Genomic DNA, 7,119 nt, shown 5'->3' on the forward strand with positions numbered 1-7,119 from the left:
CGAGTTTATGTCAGATTCGGTCGATTCTTCGTTTCAGAAGGGTATTTCTGTGCGGAATCGCTGTTACGCGTCCTATATCAGTGCATTTGCATGCATGCGAAATTGGAATTGAAACTCCGACCCGGCAAGCACGATCACAATTTATTCGAGCCTATGTCAGATTCGACGATTATTCGTTTCACAAATGAATTTCTGTGCGGAATCGCTGTTTAGCGTGCTAGATCAGTGCATTTGTATGCAAATATGCGAAATTGGCACGGAAACTCCGATTCGGCAAGCACGATCACGATTTATTCGAGCTTATGTCAGATTCGACGATTCTTCGTTTGAGAAGTGTATTTCTGTGCGGAATCGCTGTTTCGCGCGCTAGATCAGTGCATTTGCATGCAAGTATGAGAAATTGGAATCGAAACTCCGACCCGGCAATCACGATCACGATTTATTCGAGCTTATGTCAGATTCGACGATTCTTCGTTTCAGAAGTGTATTTCTGTGCGGAATCGCTGCTTCGCGTGCTATATCAGTGCATTTGCATGCAAGTTTGCGAAATTGGAATAGAAACTCCGACCCGGCAAGCACGATCACAATTTATTCGAGCCTATGTCAGATTCGGCGATTCTTCGTTTCAGAAGTGTATTTCTGTGCGGAATCGCTGTTTCGCGTGCTAGATCAGTGCATTTGTATGCAGATATGCGAAATTGGCACGGAAACTCCGATTCGGCAAGCACGATCACGATTTATTCGAGCTTATGTCAGATTCGACGATTCTTCGTTTCACAAATGAATTTCTGTACGGAATCGCTGTTTAGCGTGCTAGATCAGTGCATTTGTATGCAAATATGCGAAATTGGTACGGAAACTCCGATTCGGCAAGCACGACCACGATTTATTCGAGCTTATGTCAGATTCGACGATTCTTCGTTTGAGAAGTGTATTTCTGTGCGGAATCGCTGTTTCGCGTGCAAGATCAGTGCATTTGTATGCAAATATGCGAAATTGGTACGGAAACTCCGATTCGGCAAGCACGACCACGATTTATTTGTCCTTATATCAGATTCGACGATTCTTCGTTTGAGAAGTGAATTTCTGTGCCGAATCGCTGTTTCGCGCGCTAGATCAGTGCATTTGCATGCAAGTATGAGAAATTGGAATAGAAACTCCGACCCGGCAATCACGACCACGATTTATTCGTCCTTATGTCAGATTCTACGATTCTTCGTTTGAGAAGTGTATTTCTGTGCGGAATCGCTGTTTCGCGCGCAAGATCAGTGCATTTGCATGCAAGTATGAGAAATTGGAATAGAAACTCCGACCCGGCAATCACGATCACGATTTATTCGAGCTTATGTCAGATTCGACGATTCTTCGTTTCAGAAGTGTATTTCTGTGCGGAATCGCTGTTTCGCGTGCTATATCAGTGCATTTGCATGCATGCGAAATTGTAATTGAAACTCCGACCCGGCAAGCACGATCACAATTTATTCGAGCCTATGTCAGATTCGACGATTCTTCGTTTCAGAAGTGTATTTCTGTGCGGAATCGCTGTTTCGCGCGCTAGATCAGTGCATTTGCATGCAAATATGCGAAATTGGCACGAAAACTCCGATTTGGCAAGCACGATCATGATTTATTCGAGCTTATGTTAGATTCGACGATTATTCGTTTCACAAATGAATTTCTGTGCGGAATCGCTGTTTTGCGTGCTAGATCAGTGCATTTGCATACAAGTGTGCCAAATTGGAATAGAAACTCCGACCCGGCAAGCACGATCACGATTTATTCGAGCTCATGTCAGATTCGACGATTCTTCGTTTCAGAAGTGTATTTCTGTGCGGAATCGCTGTTTCGTGAGCTAGATCAGTGCATTTGTATGCAAATATGCGAAATTGGTACGGAAACTCCGATTCGGCAAGCACGACCACGATTTATTCGTCCTTATGTCAGATTCGACGATTCTTCGTTTGAGAAGTGTATTTCTGTGCGGAATCGCTGTTTCGCGCGCTAGAGCAGTGCATTTGCATGCAAGTATGAGAAATTGGAATAGAAACTCCGACCCGGCAATCACGATCACGATTTATTCGAGTTTATGTCAGATTCGGTCGATTCTTCGTTTCAGAAGGGTATTTCTGTGCGGAATCGCTGTTACGCGTCCTATATCAGTGCATTTGCATGCATGCGAAATTGGAATTGAAACTCCGACCCGGCAAGCACGATCACAATTTATTCGAGCCTATGTCAGATTCGACGATTATTCGTTTCACAAATGAATTTCTGTGCGGAATCGCTGTTTAGCGTGCTAGATCAGTGCATTTGTATGCAAATATGCGAAATTGGCACGGAAACTCCGATTCGGCAAGCACGATCACGATTTATTCGAGCTTATGTCAGATTCGACGATTCTTCGTTTGAGAAGTGTATTTCTGTGCGGAATCGCTGTTTCGCGCGCTAGATCAGTGCATTTGCATGCAAGTATGAGAAATTGGAATCGAAACTCCGACCCGGCAATCACGATCACGATTTATTCGAGCTTATGTCAGATTCGACGATTCTTCGTTTCAGAAGTGTATTTCTGTGCGGAATCGCTGCTTCGCGTGCTATATCAGTGCATTTGCATGCAAGTTTGCGAAATTGGAATAGAAACTCCGACCCGGCAAGCACGATCACAATTTATTCGAGCCTATGTCAGATTCGGCGATTCTTCGTTTCAGAAGTGTATTTCTGTGCGGAATCGCTGTTTCGCGTGCTAGATCAGTGCATTTGTATGCAGATATGCGAAATTGGCACGGAAACTCCGATTCGGCAAGCACGATCACGATTTATTCGAGCTTATGTCAGATTCGACGATTCTTCGTTTCACAAATGAATTTCTGTACGGAATCGCTGTTTAGCGTGCTAGATCAGTGCATTTGTATGCAAATATGCGAAATTGGTACGGAAACTCCGATTCGGCAAGCACGACCACGATTTATTCGAGCTTATGTCAGATTCGACGATTCTTCGTTTGAGAAGTGTATTTCTGTGCGGAATCGCTGTTTCGCGTGCAAGATCAGTGCATTTGTATGCAAATATGCGAAATTGGTACGGAAACTCCGATTCGGCAAGCACGACCACGATTTATTTGTCCTTATATCAGATTCGACGATTCTTCGTTTGAGAAGTGAATTTCTGTGCCGAATCGCTGTTTCGCGCGCTAGATCAGTGCATTTGCATGCAAGTATGAGAAATTGGAATAGAAACTCCGACCCGGCAATCACGACCACGATTTATTCGTCCTTATGTCAGATTCTACGATTCTTCGTTTGAGAAGTGTATTTCTGTGCGGAATCGCTGTTTCGCGCGCAAGATCAGTGCATTTGCATGCAAGTATGAGAAATTGGAATAGAAACTCCGACCCGGCAATCACGATCACGATTTATTCGAGCTTATGTCAGATTCGACGATTCTTCGTTTCAGAAGTGTATTTCTGTGCGGAATCGCTGTTTCGCGTGCTATATCAGTGCATTTGCATGCATGCGAAATTGTAATTGAAACTCCGACCCGGCAAGCACGATCACAATTTATTCGAGCCTATGTCAGATTCGACGATTCTTCGTTTCAGAAGTGTATTTCTGTGCGGAATCGCTGTTTCGCGCGCTAGATCAGTGCATTTGCATGCAAATATGCGAAATTGGCACGAAAACTCCGATTTGGCAAGCACGATCATGATTTATTCGAGCTTATGTTAGATTCGACGATTATTCGTTTCACAAATGAATTTCTGTGCGGAATCGCTGTTTTGCGTGCTAGATCAGTGCATTTGCATACAAGTGTGCCAAATTGGAATAGAAACTCCGACCCGGCAAGCACGATCACGATTTATTCGAGCTTATGTCAGATTCGACGATTCTTCGTTTCACAAATGAATTTCTGTACGGAATCGCTGTTTAGCGTGCTAGATCAGTGCATTTGTATGCAAATATGCGAAATTGGTACGGAAACTCCGATTCGGCAAGCACGACCACGATTTATTCGAGCTTATGTCAGATTCGACGATTCTTCGTTTGAGAAGTGTATTTCTGTGCGGAATCGCTGTTTCGCGTGCTATATCAGTGCATTTGCATGCATGCGAAATTGTAATTGAAACTCCGACCCGGCAAGCACGATCACAATTTATTCGAGCCTATGTCAGATTCGACGATTCTTCGTTTCAGAAGTGTATTTCTGTGCGGAATCGCTGTTTCGCGCGCTAGATCAGTGCATTTGCATGCAAATATGCGAAATTGGCACGAAAACTCCGATTTGGCAAGCACGATCATGATTTATTCGAGCTTATGTTAGATTCGACGATTATTCGTTTCACAAATGAATTTCTGTGCGGAATCGCTGTTTTGCGTGCTAGATCAGTGCATTTGCATGCATGCGAAATTGTAATTGAAACTCCGACCCGGCAAGCACGATCACAATTTATTCGAGCCTATGTCAGATTCGACGATTATTCGTTTCACAAATGAATTTCTGTGCGGAATCGCTGTTTAGCGTGCTAGATCAGTGCATTTGTATGCAAATATGCGAAATTGGCACGGAAACTCCGATTCGGCAAGCACGATCACGATTTATTCGAGCTTATGTCAGATTCGACGATTCTTCGTTTGAGAAGTGTATTTCTGTGCGGAATCGCTGTTTCGCGCGCTAGATCAGTGCATTTGCATGCAAGTATGAGAAATTGGAATCGAAACTCCGACCCGGCAATCACGATCACGATTTATTCGAGCTTATGTCAGATTCGACGATTCTTCGTTTCAGAAGTGTATTTCTGTGCGGAATCGCTGCTTCGCGTGCTATATCAGTGCATTTGCATGCAAGTTTGCGAAATTGGAATAGAAACTCCGACCCGGCAAGCACGATCACAATTTATTCGAGCCTATGTCAGATTCGGCGATTCTTCGTTTCAGAAGTGTATTTCTGTGCGGAATCGCTGTTTCGCGTGCTAGATCAGTGCATTTGTATGCAGATATGCGAAATTGGCACGGAAACTCCGACCCGGCAAGCACGATCACGATTTATTCGAGCTTATGTCAGATTCGACGATTCTTCGTTTCAGAAGTGTATTTCTGTGCGGAATCGCTGTTTCGTGAGCTAGATCAGTGCATTTGTATGCAAATATGCGAAATTGGTACGGAAACTCCGATTCGGCAAGCACGACCACGATTTATTCGTCCTTATGTCAGATTCGACGATTCTTCGTTTGAGAAGTGTATTTCTGTGCGGAATCGCTGTTTCGCGCGCTAGAGCAGTGCATTTGCATGCAAGTATGAGAAATTGGAATAGAAACTCCGACCCGGCAATCACGATCACGATTTATTCGAGTTTATGTCAGATTCGGTCGATTCTTCGTTTCAGAAGGGTATTTCTGTGCGGAATCGCTGTTACGCGTCCTATATCAGTGCATTTGCATGCATGCGAAATTGGAATTGAAACTCCGACCCGGCAAGCACGATCACAATTTATTCGAGCCTATGTCAGATTCGACGATTATTCGTTTCACAAATGAATTTCTGTGCGGAATCGCTGTTTAGCGTGCTAGATCAGTGCATTTGTATGCAAATATGCGAAATTGGCACGGAAACTCCGATTCGGCAAGCACGATCACGATTTATTCGAGCTTATGTCAGATTCGACGATTCTTCGTTTGAGAAGTGTATTTCTGTGCGGAATCGCTGTTTCGCGCGCTAGATCAGTGCATTTGCATGCAAGTATGAGAAATTGGAATCGAAACTCCGACCCGGCAATCACGATCACGATTTATTCGAGCTTATGTCAGATTCGACGATTCTTCGTTTCAGAAGTGTATTTCTGTGCGGAATCGCTGCTTCGCGTGCTATATCAGTGCATTTGCATGCAAGTTTGCGAAATTGGAATAGAAACTCCGACCCGGCAAGCACGATCACAATTTATTCGAGCCTATGTCAGATTCGGCGATTCTTCGTTTCAGAAGTGTATTTCTGTGCGGAATCGCTGTTTCGCGTGCTAGATCAGTGCATTTGTATGCAGATATGCGAAATTGGCACGGAAACTCCGATTCGGCAAGCACGATCACGATTTATTCGAGCTTATGTCAGATTCGACGATTCTTCGTTTCACAAATGAATTTCTGTACGGAATCGCTGTTTAGCGTGCTAGATCAGTGCATTTGTATGCAAATATGCGAAATTGGTACGGAAACTCCGATTCGGCAAGCACGACCACGATTTATTCGAGCTTATGTCAGATTCGACGATTCTTCGTTTGAGAAGTGTATTTCTGTGCGGAATCGCTGTTTCGCGTGCAAGATCAGTGCATTTGTATGCAAATATGCGAAATTGGTACGGAAACTCCGATTCGGCAAGCACGACCACGATTTATTTGTCCTTATATCAGATTCGACGATTCTTCGTTTGAGAAGTGAATTTCTGTGCCGAATCGCTGTTTCGCGCGCTAGATCAGTGCATTTGCATGCAAGTATGAGAAATTGGAATAGAAACTCCGACCCGGCAATCACGACCACGATTTATTCGTCCTTATGTCAGATTCTACGATTCTTCGTTTGAGAAGTGTATTTCTGTGCGGAATCGCTGTTTCGCGCGCAAGATCAGTGCATTTGCATGCAAGTATGAGAAATTGGAATAGAAACTCCGACCCGGCAATCACGATCACGATTTATTCGAGCTTATGTCAGATTCGACGATTCTTCGTTTCAGAAGTGTATTTCTGTGCGGAATCGCTGTTTCGCGTGCTATATCAGTGCATTTGCATGCATGCGAAATTGTAATTGAAACTCCGACCCGGCAAGCACGATCACAATTTATTCGAGCCTATGTCAGATTCGACGATTCTTCGTTTCAGAAGTGTATTTCTGTGCGGAATCGCTGTTTCGCGCGCTAGATCAGTGCATTTGCATGCAAATATGCGAAATTGGCACGAAAACTCCGATTTGGCAAGCACGATCATGATTTATTCGAGCTTATGTTAGATTCGACGATTATTCGTTTCACAAATGAATTTCTGTGCGGAATCGCTGTTTTGCGTGCTAGATCAGTGCATTTGCATACAAGTGTGCCAAATTGGAATAGAAACTCCGACCCGGCAAGCACGATCACGATT

The sequence above is a fragment of the Lasioglossum baleicum genome, unplaced genomic scaffold (assembly GCF_051020765.1).
Source record: "Lasioglossum baleicum unplaced genomic scaffold, iyLasBale1 scaffold0132, whole genome shotgun sequence".
In the NCBI taxonomy this organism is placed as follows: Eukaryota; Metazoa; Arthropoda; class Insecta; order Hymenoptera; family Halictidae; genus Lasioglossum; species Lasioglossum baleicum.